Source organism: Enhydra lutris, unplaced genomic scaffold, assembly GCF_002288905.1.
Source record: "Enhydra lutris kenyoni isolate GAN:26980312 unplaced genomic scaffold, ASM228890v2 scaffoldscaffold10, whole genome shotgun sequence".
Taxonomy (NCBI): Eukaryota; Metazoa; Chordata; class Mammalia; order Carnivora; family Mustelidae; genus Enhydra; species Enhydra lutris.
Genome location: NW_019154094.1, coordinates 6616647 through 6631942, shown reverse-complemented (window position 1 = coordinate 6631942; position 15296 = coordinate 6616647). Strand labels below are relative to the sequence as shown.

The 15296-nt window shown below is 44.2% G+C and overlaps 1 protein-coding gene across 1 annotated transcript in view; it reads left to right on the top strand.

The window, feature by feature from the left end:
- Nucleotides 1–1655: 1655 nt before the first annotated feature.
- LOC111144179 (microtubule associated protein 4) overlaps nucleotides 1656–15296 on the top strand; it is a 193967-nt gene continuing 180326 nt past the window's right edge. Inside the window, exon 1 of the mRNA XM_022498367.1 lies at nucleotides 1656–1700. The gene's annotated coding sequence lies outside the window, so the exon portion shown is untranslated. The remainder of the gene's footprint in view (nucleotides 1701–15296) is intronic.

Below are 15296 nucleotides of genomic sequence, written 5' to 3'. Positions count from 1 at the left end.
TCATAGAACTATGCCTTTTCCACTTATCCTTCTACTCTTCATTCCTCTGTATTTGTATAAGCCATAAATACTCCTTCATAGTCATTATGAGCAGTACCCTAAATGCTAGGCACCAATCTAAGCACTTTATATATATCAACACATATGACCACCTAACAACCCTAATAAAGTAGGTTCCACTGCTATCTACTTTACAGTTGAGGAAAATGAGGAGCAGAGATATGAAATATCTCCTGCAAGCTCACATAACTTGTAAGTAGCAGTCCCCAGATTTGTACACAAGGACTCAGGGTCCAGAGTCCAAGTTTAACTACCTCACTCTGCTACTTCCAGGTCACCCTAATGGGGGCTATGACAGAGGCCGGTAACTGCATTATCTCACTTTTACTAAGGCAGCTGAACTTCCCCACGGTGACACACAAAGTAGCAGCGCTGACATCCAACCAGGGCTTTCGAGCAAGTGCAGTGTTCTTTCTAGAGCAGGTAACCGCCAGCTCTAGGGGTGGACTACATGGCCCCAAGGCCTGGTTGCCTGAGTTAAAGCACCACTCTGCTGATTGCTGGCTTGCCGGTCATTAGGTAAATTACCAAACTTCTGTGTTTGTTTCTCATCTGTAAAATGAGAATGGGAACATTAACACCAATTGTAGAGCATCCTTGTGGCAGCAAAAGGAGTTATTAGGTGTCACACACTTAAACGAGAGTGCCTGGACTATAAGTACTCAGTAGGCGTGAGCCATCACTTTTCCTTCTGGACCACTCCTAGCTAGCAAGCGTATAACGTGACCCAAACAGTAATTTTAAGTTTCCTAGTGGCTACATTTTAAAAAGCAAACAACAACAAAACAAAAAAACACCATAAAACTATTTTAAATGTGTTTTCTTTAATCAAATAGATCTAAAACGGTAATAACCAATTTTGCTATCAACTGTCGTTTATAATCAATATAAAATTATGAATGAGATCTATTTTTTGGTGCTAAGTCTCGGAAATCCGATGTGTACTCTACATCTACAGCACATTTCAACTTGAAACAGCCACGTCGCTTGTGACTGGTGGCAGCGCAGCCCTGGAGGGGCCCCACACCCGCGTCCCCGTCTCCCCACAACTCCTTCCCGCGACCAGCTGGCCCGCGCCCTAGGCCCCGCCCCGCGCCCCGCCCAGGTTACATCACAGAACCCGCAGGCCCTGCGGGCAGGGAGACCCGGGCCCCGGCCGCGTGTACCCGGCCGCTCGCATCCTCCCCGCTCCAGGCACCCAAGTTCTGAAAGGAAGCAACGTCCACTACAAAGCCCTGGCGGCGGTCGGTCTACCCGCCGTTCGCCCAGGCGCTAGCCGGCGGGAGGCGGGAGTCTGAAGCCCCCATGCGTACCTCGCCCCCAACGGCCCTCTGCTCGCGCCGCTACCATTGCGAGGTCGAGGCGGCGGGGTCGACGCCCATTGGCTTGCCTCAGCCCTCCGCCCGCCCCCTCGCCGCGTTTATTGGTCGGAGCAGCGGCGCCCGCGGGATAGGCGGTGGCGGCGCCCCTCCCTCGCGCCGGCCCTCAAGAGGGCGACGAGGAAGCGGCTGCCTCCCTGCGCCCCGCCCCACGGGCTTGCTCGGTGGCTCCGGCTCCTCCCGACTTCTCCCGGCTCCTCCCGGCTCCTCCCGGCCGTCTCCCGTCTCCCTCCGGCTTCGGCTCCGGCGCAGCGGCGGCGGGTAGGTGCAACGACAGGCGGGGCGCGATCTGAGGGGCGGCCTCCCCACTGTCCCGGGGGCTGCCCGAGCCGCGCCCCGCGGCCGCCCGGGACCCCTCAGGGCCCGCCCGAGGCTGGGAAGGGCGGTGGCCGCGGGCCTGCGGGACGCGGGGGCGGCCGGGCTGGGGGGCCTGCGGGCGTGATCTTCCGAGGCTTAGAGCGGCGATCCGGGGGCGCCTCGGGGCGGACGGGGCTGAGAGTACCGGGGTTTCAGGCGTCTGGAGCGTGGGGCCGAGAGGCATGCTTTGGGCTCGGGATGGGGTTGCGCTCGCGGAGCGAGGGTCGGCTGCGGTTTGGGGCCCTGGGTGGGGTTCGGGGGCGTAGAAAAACTCAAAGGTCCGTGAGACTTCAGGGGTCAGTTGAGGTGGGGTTGATGTGAGCTAGAGAGAGTGGCCAGTCTGGGGTTACGGGCGGGGCTGAGGGGCAGTCTGGAGAACCGGGCCCCAGCCTGGACTCTGCGCGCGTCCCCTCCCGCACTGCTGGGGGACTAGCGTGTGTCTGGCTGCGGGAGGGCAAAGCCGTCGCAGCAAGGGTGGGGATGGGAGGATTGGGACTGGGACCGGGAGGGGGCAGTTGGAAACGTTACCCAGAACCGAGATTGTGATTTAGCACTTGGACCAGGTTCTCCGCTGGTGTTGCCTGAGCCCTTTTTTGGTGAAATTACCCCGTGGGGGCGACTTTTTTTTGTTTGTTTGTTTGTTTGTTTGTTTTTGTTTTTGTTTTTGCTTCCACCCAGGAACGTGTAAAATAAATGCTTTTGCTACTTTAGGGAGGAGGCAGTCATTACCCTTAGGTTTGTGTTTTAGCACCCAGACCCGGTGTGAAAGGTGCTTCTCCTGAAGGTTAGTGTTACCCAGCTCTCTCCTGGAAACTCCCTTTCTCCTTTCCCTCCTCTGGTTCGGTTACACTATTGCTCCCCAGGGCCTCTCGATTCGCTCTCCAGGGCTGCATAGCATTGCAGTGTTTCTTGCTCTGTGTGTGTGTGTGTGTGTGTGTGTCTGTCTGTGTGTCTCCCGCCCATTTCCCTGCTGCTGCACTTTTGGCAACTGCCTCTGCTCTTTCCCAGGGATGGTTGTGGCATTGCATCAGGGGATATTTGTGCTTGTAATTTGCTCACTCAGCCCAGGAAGAGGGAGAATAGTATGCTGCAGAGATGGGAGGGGGGTACCGTCAGCTTGGCTGGGTAGGCAGAGAAATGGGTGTGGTGAGGGAATACAGCTGCTCTAGGCCTATAGGGTAACACTGCCCAGTCATCAGCTCAAAGAGATTCAAAGAGCAGCAGCAACAGCTATTTTTATAAATCAGTCCTGAATCCAAGCTGAGCACATGGATTTAGAGTGAACAGTTGTCATGCTCTAACTATTACCGGCTGGGTGTTTGGTAGACAACATTGGAGTTGCTAAGGGAGAGCTGTGCAGTGCAGCAGGTACTTACTTTACTTGCAACTTTTAAATTTTGCTCCTCTCACCTCTCTGAGACTGGATCTTTCTCTTCAGGGGGTGTCTTTCCAGTGCAGTGGGTTGATGGTCTAGACTACTCCTTTTCAAGTGAGATGTTCCTGTATCAGTGGTAGTCTTCCTCTCCAGTTCAGCTTAAAAATAATAAAGCTATCACCTTGTGAGCATTGAGCCATCTTCTAGGCACTAGCCGGAGGTATTTGTTTACAGATGGGGAAATTGAGACTGATAGAAGTAAGGGGTCACACAGATAGTTATGTGGCAGAACTGGCATCCACGTCAAGGTCTCTCTGGATTCCCCCCCAACCCCCCCACTAGTTTAGATACGTGAAATTTTTGGTTTATGCAAGGGTGACTCAAGCGCTTGAGAATTTATTCATGCAAAGTAATCTCACCAGAGACTGATAAACCAGGTACGAGTTTATTTACACCGAAAGTATAAAGTGCCACGTACACAATTGGAATTAATTATCCACTGGCTAGGACACCTCCTTTGTTTCTGGGCAGCCAAATCAGTAATAAAAAGGCAATTGATTATAGAATGGGAACTAAGGAACCTTGGATGTTCTTAGGGGATATTTTAGTCAAGTTACTGAATCCTAGTGAGTTTCCCTTCTTTTCCCATTGTATGAATAAATACATTAATGTGTGGCAGTGCTGGGAAGCTTCTAAAAACATTTTCCCACCCTGTCTCAGTGTCGTTGTTTTTTTAAGTCCTATCTTCCAATACTTACCATTTCAGCCTATTTAACCTGTGTTAAATTTCTCAAATTTACGAGTAAGTTTACGTTACATATTAAAAAGTCATTTTCCATTGTTTGCTGACAATGAAGGAAGCACCTGGATTCTTATGTCTAGGTGGCTTAGCTCTATTTTTTATTTTTCTTGAGGATATGAAAACTTTTTATTAATTGCTTACTCTGGCATTCAGGGGAAAGTAGGACAGGTTTCCCAAGCTTGCTTGAAATGGATTGAGATCTGGGAAAGAGGGGCGCCTGGGTGGCTCAGTGGGTTAAAGCCTCTGCCTTCGGCTCAGGTCATGATCCCAGGGTCCTGGGATCGAGCCCCGCATCGGGCTCTCTGCTCAGCGGGGAGCCTGCTTCTTCCTCTCTCTCTGTCTGCCTCTCTGCCTACTTGTGATCTCTCTCTCTCTCTCTTTTTAAAAAAAAAAATTTTTAAAAAAAAAAAAAAAAAAGAGATCTGGGAAAGATACTGCCTTGTGGTTTTAATTTTGGTTATAGGGTGGGGGTGTTTGTGGAAGTGAGTGTCCCCTTGTGTAAAGGGGAGTGTTTGTGTGATTTGAACCTCATCCCCATCAAGATAGGTGACTTAGCTTTAGTCAGTTTGTTCTTCCTGATTTAAATGTCTTGTTCATTTTCCCGATTGATCCATCTTTGTCTCTTGAAATTTTTGCTGTTGACCCTTCGAATTTAGGGCATCTTCCTCCTCCTCTTTCTCTTCCTTCTTCTCCTCCTCTTCCATTTTTCCCTTCTTTTTAAAATTACTGTTACTACTGTTTTTAATCTCTACCCCGCAACATGGGGCTCAAACCCAAGACCCTGAGATCAAGAGTTGCGTGTTCGGTCCACCAAATGAACCAGCCAGGTGCCCCCCTTTTTCTTTTTTTAAATATTAAGCATGGTTAGTTGATGTGTAGATTTTATTTTTCCTTAAAAAGCAAGAAAATCTGAGGAACATTTTGACCTAATGGAAGTCATCTGGTGGTTCATTTGATTTGATCAATTTGAAAAGGAAACCGAGTAAATATCACTCACTGATTTCACTTTGTTCTTCTAAATGGTACTTTTAGAACCAGGTTTCTGTAGATTACTGCTAGGAATGTGTTGAGGACAATTATGGTCAAGAAAGGGGTTAAAGCAAACTGATATATATGAGGGATCATATTCACTACCTTTTTAGAGCTTGCTGGGCTAATCTCTCGACACAGACCTAATGGGAATTGCTTTTGTATGTCATTAAATTTTTGATTAATTTATTTTTGAGAGAGAGAGCACGTGGAAGTGCGCGCATTGGGGGGCGGGGTGCAGAGGGAGAGGGAGAGAGAGAGTGTTTTAAGCAGACTCCAAGTTGAGTGCCAAGGGATCCAGGGCTTAGTCTCAGCACCCTGAGATCACAGCCTGAGCCCAAACTAAGAGTCCGAGGCTTAACTGGGGGCACCACCCGGGCGCCCCGTATGTCATTAAATTTTTGAGCTTGAAAGTCAATCCAGTTTACTTTGGCGTTTGTTTGTACAGTAGAAAAGTTAATCTTCCTTTTCTTTTTAATATATGGATATATTTTTAAGATCTTACCTATTTATTTGATGGAGAGTGACGCAGTGAGAGAGGGAACACAAGCTGGGGGAGTGGGAAAGGGAGAAGCAGGTTTCCTGCTGAGCTGGGATCCCGACTCTGTCTGGGCTCCATCCCAGGACCCCGGATCATGACCTGAGCAGAAGGCAGACACCCAACAACTGAGCCAGCCACCCAGGTGCCCCTGGGGGGAAAAATTATTTAACTAGTTAATTATTTATTTGAGAGAGAGAGAGAGCATGTGTCTGTAGGGGTGAGGGCGGGAGGGGGAGCAAGAGAGAGAGTGGGACTCTGTGCAGCTCTGTCTCACCACCCTGAGATCACAACCTGAGCTGAAACCAGGAGTCTGACTTTAAACCTACTGTACCTCCCAGGCACTTGAAAATGTTAATCTTCTCACCATAAAACCTTTCTTAGTGGTTTGCATGTATTTAAATTTCTTTTAAAATGTATTACTTTCCCTCTTTCTGACTTTACAATAAGACAGTTTAAAAAATAATTTATTTTGAAATAATTTTAGATTTAAAAAAGACTGTCAAGAGTGTACAGAACATCCATATAATCTTTATCTAGCTTTCCTTAAATTTAACATCTTCTGTAGTGAGACATTTATTAAAATTAAGACATCAATATTAGTTTAATATTATTTTAACTAAAATATAGGCTTTCTTCTCATTTCCCTAGTTTTTCCCTAGTGATACCCTTTTTCTATTACAGGATCTGATCCAGGATACCACATTACATTTAGGTGTCCTGTTTCCCTAGTTTCCGACAATCTGTGACAGTTTCTGAGTCTCTCCTTGCCTTTCTCTCCTTGACACCTTTGAAAAGTAGCAGTCAGTTATTTGTAGAATGTTCCTGAATTGGGTTTTCTGGTGTTTTGTCTTGATTAGCCTGAAGTGAGGCATTTTGGGGAGGAGTACCACAGAGATGGTATGTCCTTCTTGTCATGTCATACTGCATTTCAGGGGATACTTGATAGCAATGTGACTTATTACTGATGTTAACTTTGATAACTTGATTAAGGTAGTATCTGCCTGGTTTCACTAAAGTGACTATTTTTCCATTTCCTTACTTCATTTGTTAGAAACTAGAAATGAGTCGCCAGGTCAAGCCCATTTCTGGAGGAAGGGAAGTAAGCTCTACCTCCTGAAGGGATGAGTATCAAAGAATTTGTGAACCTGTGTTAGAATCACCCACAGTAATGAGTAAATTTTTTGGGGAGGTTCTGTGAGGCTACCCAAAGATCTGAGTTTCTTCCACGAATTTTAGCATTCATCGGTGAAATTTGCCTGCAGTGGCATTTACTGTGTAATTGTAGTGGTGATTTTCTGTTTCCCTCATTCCGTCTACATTATTTGGAATTCTTCTGAAGGGAAGATTTGTACACGGCCCTCCCCCCGGCAGTTTATTTACTTATTCATTTGTATCAGTATGGATTCATGAATACATATTTTTTCTTTCGGGATGTAATCCAAATACCATGCTTTGTTGCTTACATTCTTCTGGCTTTGGCCATTTGGTACTTAAGTTTTTTTTTGTTTTTTTTTTTTAAGATTTTATTTATTTATTTGACAGAGATAGAGATCACAAGTAGGCAGAGAGACAGGCAGAGAGAGAGGGGGAAGCAGGCTCCCAGCAGAGCAGAGAGCCCGATGCGGGGCTGGATCCCAGGACCCTGAGACCATCACCTGAGCTGAAGGCAGAGGCTTTACCCACTGAGCCACACAGGCGCCCCTGGTACTTAAGTTCTTTCTGTATGTCCTCCTTTTCTTTTTTTGGTGCTGCATGATGCTCCAGTCTCATCTTTGATTTTCCCTGCCGCAGCCCCCACAAAAATCAGCCATTTTCCCAAGGAGCCCTGGTTTCTTTTATTGGAGAAAAATATTTAGAAACCCAGATCTGGTTTCTAAATGAACTGGATGTACTCATTGCTGCTGGGCTATCACTGCTTCTAAATGTCTTAGAGGGCATACCTAGGAACTACATGTATGTATACTGCTTACAGTATCCATATACGTACATGTATACAGACCCAGGTACACGCACATGTATGTTTATTTCCGTATCTATCAGTATATAAATATGATGCGGTCGTACTGGTCTCTCTGACTCTAGTCCAGTACCACAAGTTCATTCTAGGGTTCCTCTCCTTGCTTATTTGTAACTCCCCCCCCCCCCGCCCGACAGAAACTTGGCTCTAGTTATTTATAATAGATTTACTTAACTGTTCAACCTCAGTGTATGTGTAAGGTAGGAAAATGGAGTTTTCATTATCATAATAAAGTCCATTTCCAAAGCAGTTTGCAGTTGTTACCTAATTTAAATTATACTCCTATAATATTGGTATTTTAAATGACTGTTTTTCAGCCTCAGTGGAGAGGTGATGTCATTTGCCCTTGGCCAAACAGGAAGTGAGCGACTGCAGCTGGAATCGATGACCTGTTCTCACTCCCAGGGCTAGCTTGATCCCAAGCAAAGCAGTCTCTCTCAAGTATCTTGACTAATAAGTCAGCCTTTGTCCCTTCTTGGTGGGTTTGCTCCTTTTAATTAAAGAAGTTCCTGGATTTTAGAATTTTTTTTTTTTAAACTTTGACAGTGTTGACAGCAGGAGTAATTTCTTTTCTGGACTTATTTTGTCCCACGTCAGTTTTTTCCAGACTAAACAGTTTTTTTCCCCCAGCCACCTCTTACTTAGGAAATGTGCTTTCTAAACCTTTTACTATGTTGGGCATCTCTTGTGAACATGCTACAGTTAGTCATTCTGTCAGATGTGGTCTGATCCAGATATTGTATTAGGCCCTGGAAAGGAAGTGATTAAGGAATTCAGAATGACCCCTTTCCACTTAGTTTCCACCCCTGCTGCTTTGAAATAATTTTTTTTCTTTCTTTCCATATCTACTTTTCAGTGTTGGTTTATACTTGTCTGGTAGTAAGCTCCCTTCTAGGTATTTTTCCTTAGAGTTGCTGTTAACCCATGTCTTTATTCTTGATTGGTTGATTTTCTCATTCTATGTGTTGGACTTGTTTACGCTCCTGTTCTCTTTCTGTAAGTCCAGTTTCTGTCCATAGTTCCAAAGGAGACTTTCTGAATCCTGATTCTATTATCCCGTGCCTTTGGTACCCTTCCTGTGTCTATAATTTAGATATGTTCTTCCTCTGTTTTGACTTGAGTTGATTAAGAAAACATTTGCCGAGAGAGTGCCAAGATCGGATCTTATATGTAATTAGAGATAAATTAGAGGTAAAAACTTAATACTTTATTTTCTCCTTACTTCTGACTTTTATTACCTTAGTATTTCCTAAGATTTTGGTTCTGGTTTTCTGCTATAGTTTATGTACAAAATTATAATTAAATATTTTACATCATTTTTTAAAAAAGATTTTGTTTTAATCTCTGTGCCCAACATGGGACCTGAACTCACCACCCCAAGATCAAGAATCACATGCTCTCGGGCAGCCTGCATTGCTCAGTCATTTAAGCATTGGATTCTTGATTTCAGCTCAAGTCATGATTCAGGGTGGTGAGAATGACCCCAGCGTTGGGCTGAGCTCCGCAGGGAGTCTGCTTGAGATTCTCTCCCTCTCTCTCTGCCCTTTCCCTGCACTACAGAGAGCTCATGCACCCTCTCTCTCAAATAAATAAATAAAATCTTGAAAAAGTCACATGCTCTATTGACTGAGCCAGCCAGGTGCCCCTAAAATATTTTACATCTTGAACTCTGAAGGCACAGCTAGTTTTTTTTTTTTTTTTTTTAAGATTTATTTGTTAATTTACAGAATGAAAAATTTAGGGGAGATTGTGGATAGTGGTGAGTGGGAATAGAAGTTAGAGACCCTTAAGAAAAATGTTGCGTCCTAAAGTAAGTCCTCTCTGAGCTCTTTTTTTGTTGAACTGCCTGAGATTCTTCTTTTTTTTTTTAGACTGTCTGAAATTCTTGATCAGATGTTCATTTGCGTTAATCCATGTTCTGTGTGAGGAATAGAAATACACTGGGAAGATTCAAGAGAGCTCTTACTCATCTTCTTATAGGTAGATCATATTTTCATCGGAATAGTTTGTACTGGAGTATAAATGTTTCTTTGGGTGACAGGTGATTTCTTCTTCTTTCCTTCTTTCCTCCCTCCCTCCCTTTTCCGTCCTTCCCTCTCTTTCTCTCTCTCTTCTTGACAGGTAAGTGATTTCTGAGTTTAGGGAGGAGTGGGAAAAGGGGGAGGGTGGGCAATAAAACAGACTTAGATATTTTCCCGTTAGTATCAGCTTTAGAAAGCCTTTCTGATCATTTTCTTAGCCTGGTCATATATTCCTCTTTGGTGTTTTCACCAGTATATATCTTTGGGTGTATGTTATTCCATATTAAAAAAAAAATAAACGTATAATTCACATACAATAAAATTTGCCATTTTAGAGTATACAATTCATTCTGGGTTTTGGTGTATTCACAGTGTTGTGTATCCATCACCACTGTAAAATTCCAGAACATTTGCATCATCCCGGAAAGAAATCCCAAACCCATTAGCAGACACTCCCATCCCCCACCCCTCCAATCTCTGGCAATGAGGAATCTAATTTCTGTTGATGGATTTGCCCATTCTGGACTATCCCATAAACGCAATCATATAATATACAGCCTTTTGTATCTGGCTTTTTTCATTAGCATATTTTTATTATTTATTTATTATTTATATTTATATTTTTATTTATTTATTTATTTATTTTTATTTATTTTTTTTTAGATTTTATTTATTTATTTGACAGACAGAGATCACAGGTAGGTAGAGAGGCAGCCAGAGAGAGAGGAAGGGAAGCAGGCTCCCCGCCGAGCAGAGAGCCCGATTCGGGGCTCAATCCCAGGACCCCGGGACCATGACCTGAGCCGAAGGCAGAGGCTTCAACCCACTGAGCCACCCAGGCGCCCCTATTTATTTATTATTTTTAAAAGATTTTATTTATTTGACAGGAGAGAGCAGGAGAGGGAACACAAGCAGGGGAAGAGGGGAGGGAGAAACAAGCCTCCCGCTGAGCAGAGAGGCGGCTGCGGGCTGGATCCCAGGATCCTGGGATCATGACCTGAGGCGAAGGCAGATGCTTAATGACCTCTCCCTCTAATGGGGCCACCCAGGCGCCCCATTAACATATTTAAAAAGTTTGTCTGGGGGCGCCTGGGTGGCTCAGTGGGTTAAAGCCTCTGCCTTCAACTCGGGTCGTGATCTCAGAGTCCTGGGATCGAGCCCCGCATCGGGCTCTCTGCTCAGCGGGGAGCTTGCTTCCCCCCTCTCTCTGCCTGCCTCTCTGCCTACTTGTGATCTCTCTCTCTCTCTGTCAAATAAATAAAATCTTTAAAAAAATAAATAAATAAATAAAAAGTTTGTGTGGTACTGTATATCAGTACTTCATTCCTTTTTCTTTTCTTTCTTTCTTTCTTTTTCTTTTTTTTTTTAAGATTTATTTGAGGGGCGCCTGGGTGGCTCAGTGGGTTAAGCCGCTGCCTTTGGCTCAGGTCATGATCTCAGGGTCCTGGGATCGAGCCCCGCATTGGGCTCTCTGCTCAGCGGGGAGCCTGCTTCCCTCCCCCAACCCCTCTCTGCCTACTTGTGATCTCTGTCTGTCAAATAAATAAATAAAATCTTAAAAAAAAAAAAAAAGATTTATTTGAGAGAGAGACAGTGCGTGTATGAGTGTGCAAGTGGGGAGGAGCAGAGGGAGAGAGAATCTTAAGCAGATTCCCTGGTGAACACGGAGCCCGACATGGGACTTGATCTTACAATCCTGAGTTCATAACCTGAGCCAAAATCAAGAATCAGATGCTCAACCAACTGAGCCACCCAGGCGCCCCTTCCTTTGGATTTCTGCATCATTTTTACTTCTGTATGCCTTTCCACTGGGTTGAGATCTTCTTGAAGAGTCTCTTGAAGTATTTCATTTCTTTTTCTCTATTACCAAATGTATACTCAGTTCACTGGTATAAAAATGCCATTGTAGTGGAATTCATTGTAGCATAATGTCATAGAAAATGGCACAGAGGGAAAGTGGAGTATTGTTAAGAATATTTTACCTAGGGGTGCATGGGTGGCTCAGTTGGGTAAATGACTACCTTTGGCTCAGGTCGTGATCCCGGAGCCCTGGGACTGAGTCCTGCATCGGGCTCCCAGCTCCATGGGGAGTCTGCTTCTCCCTCTGACCTTCTCCCCTCTCCTGCTCTCTCTCTCACTCTTTCTCTCTCTCTCTCAAATAAATGAATAAATAAATAATCTAAAAGAAAAGAATATTTTACCTATTATAAAATGTTTCCTAAGGTCCAAAAAGTTCAGTCATCTTACTTCTATGTGTCCTCTGTACACTTGTACACTTGCCTCTAATTACCCTTTTTTACTGGAACTCAGAATGGTGTGTGTTGGAATAGGAACCTTAATTTGATTTTATATATTCTCTAGGGAAATGTGTTCTGTCCTTATTCAAGAATAGTTCTTTGATGAACGTGGAGTACTTAAGATGCCTTTGGCTATGTTGGTTGTTAATTTTGTGTTCACATTATTTCGTGTGTAAACTTAAGTTCATTCATTTTCATTTTCCTCCTTATCACTAAATCACAGAGAGACAAGGGATGCAAAACATTGGCTGTCAAAGGGCAGGATCTGACCTGTTATTTTTTTACTGTTCTTTCTTTAGTCGACATGAATAAATGCTTTTTTTTTTTTTAAAGATTTTATTTATTTGACAGACAGAGATCACAAGTAGGCAGAGAAGCAGGCAGAGAAAGAGAGGGAAGCAGGCCCCCCGCCAAGCAGAGAGCCCGATGTGGGGCTCGATCTCAGGACCCTGAGATCATGACCTGAGCTGAAGGCAGAGGATTAATCCACTAAGCCACCCAGGCTCCCCGAAGAAATGCTTTTTAAAAGCGTCCTGTTCTTCAGAAAGAGGAGGAGTAGCAAACTGATATTATTATAAAATGATTTCTTGAAGAATGGATTCTCAGTGTAGAAGATTGGCAGTGGCAAAGGTAGTGGTGAATAATATATGTAAATTCTGGAGTCTTTGAAAATTTCTGTATCTGCTATTAAAAATTTAGTGCCATCAGCAATCAAGATAACTAGTTGGCTAGGCCAGATTCGAAATTTCTGAAAGTAGCCATAAGCTGCATGGTTGTGTGGTTGAGGAAACCAAGAATATGTAATTGCTCCTGTAATCCATTTCTTAGCACTAGTAGCAAAATACAGCGGTATAAGATATACCTGTATTATTAAGTCTGTCCTATTTAATTCAGCTCTAAGATGTGATCTGGTAGTGTCCTTCTATAACTTTGCCTATTTAAAGGGAAACCTTTAGGTCATTACTGAAGTCCATATTCCATTTTCCATGTTTGATCCTGCAGTTGCATTGCCCTATCTATTGTGAGCTTGATTTCATAATAGTAATTTTTGTATACCTCCTGTTTTTTGTAGGAAACTTTATTTATTTATTTTTTTAAAAAGATATTATTTATTTATTCAACAGAGAGAGAAAGATCACAAGTAGGCAGAGAGGCAGGCAGAGAGAGCGAGGAGGAAGCAGGATCCCTGCTGGCGCAGAGAGCCCGACGCGGGGCTCGATCCCAGGACCCTGAGATCATGACCCGAGCCGAAGGCAGAGGCTTAACCCACTGAGCCACCCAGGCGCCCCATGTAGGAAACTTTATTAAAATGAAAAATTTCACAGGGTGCCTGGGTGGCACAGTCAGTTAAGCGGCTGCCTTCAACTCAGGTCATGATCCAGGGTCCTGGGATCAAGCTCTGCATCGGGCTCCCTGCTCAGCGGAGAGCCTGCTTCTCCCTCTTCCTCTGTCTGCTGCTCTGCCTACTTGTGCTCTCTATCTCTCTGTCAAATAAATAAATAAAATCTTTAAAAAAAAATAAAATGTAAAATTTCAGATCCTTTACAGAAGTTGAGATTGGTTTAATGAAATGAACCCCAAGTACTGAACACTTCTCTTTGTTTTTTTATTTTATTTTTTGAGAGAGAACATGCACGTGTGCATGGTAGGGAGAGGAGAGGGGTAGAGGGAGAGAGAGAATCTTAAGTAGGCTCTATATGCACTGTAGAGCCCGATGCAGGGCTTGATCTTACAGCCTTGAGGTCATGATCTGACCCGAAGTCAGGAATCAGATGTATAACTGACTGAGCACCCAGGCACCCCAAGAACACTCATCTTTAATAATTATCAATCTGTGACCATTTTTTTTTTTTTTTTTTTTGAGGATTGTTTTAGGCAAGGTCACTTTCCCTTAGTGGGAAGATCAGGGGGGTCTTTTTATTTTTATTTTCATTTTTTAAGATTTTGTTTATTTAGGGGCACCTAGGTGGCTCAGTGGGTTAAAGCCTCTGCCTTCGGCTCAGGTCATAATCCCAGGGTCCTGGGATTGAGCCTCATATCGGGCTCCCTGCTCAGCAGGGAGCCTGCTTCCTTCTCTCTCTGCCTGCCTCTTTACCTGCTTGTGATTTCCGTCAAAATCTTAAAAAAAAAAAAAAGATTTTATTTATTTGTTGTCAGAGCACACAAGCAGGGGGGAGCAGCAGGCAGAGGGTGAAGCAGGCTCCCCACTGAGCAGGGAGCCCAGTGCAGGACTTGATCTCAGGATCCTGGGATCATGACCCAAGCCAAAGACAAATGCTTAACTGACTGAGCCACCCAGACATCCTGCCATGACCAGTTTGGATTCATCTGTGTCCTCTCTTATTTCCCAACCATTCTATACTGGATTATTTTGAAGAAGATCCAAGACACCATATCATCTGTAAATATCGTGGGATGTGTCTTAAAAGATAGTACTTGTGGTTTTTTTTTTTTTTTTTTTTAAAGATTTTATTTATTTATTTGTCAGAGAGAGAGAGGGAGAGAGAGCGAGCACAGGCAGACAGAATGGCAGGCAGAGGCAGAGGGAGAAGCAGGCTCCCTGACGAGCAAGGAGCCCGATGTGGGACTCGATCCCAGGACGCCGGGATCATGACCCGAGCCGAAGGCAGCTGCTTAACCAACTGAGCCACCCAGGCGTCCCAGTACTTGTGTTTTAAGTATAATCACAATCACTGGAGAACCTTTAAATATAAAAGTAGCCAGTTAATATTCAAAGTTTTCTGTTTCAGGGATTTTTTTATAGCTGTCAATTCGAATAGGATGCAAACAAGGTTGTCATTTGGTTGATAGGACTCTTCGGTCTCCATTTGTTTATTTATTTATTTATTTATATTTATATTTATATTTATATTTATTTGACAGAGATCCTAAGTAGACAGAGAGGCAGGCAGAGAGAAGGGGGGAAGCAGGCTCCCTGCTGAGCAGAGAGCCCGATGCGGGGCTCAATCCCAGGACTCTGGGATCATGATCTGAGCCAAAGGCAGAGGCTTTAACCCACTGAGCCACCCAGGTGCCCCTGATAGATTCTTTTTTAAAAAGCAGATGTATTGAGATATACTTTACACAACATAAAATTCACACTTCCATTGGTTTTTAGTATATTTCCTAAGTCATCACATCATCACTGCTACCTGATTTAAAAAAAAAAAAGATTTATTTATTTATTTTGGGGCAAAGGAGGAGAGGGAGAGGGAGAAACTCAAGCAGACTCTGTGCTGAGTGTGGAGCCTGACACAGGGCTCTATCTCACAACCCTTAAATCACAACCTGTGCCAAAACCAAGAGTCTTGACACTTAATTGCACCACCCAGGTGCCCCTTGGATTTGAACTTTAATTTTAAGTATTCTTTTTACTATGTTCAGTTTAATACCACAGATATTTATGTATCTTCTAGGT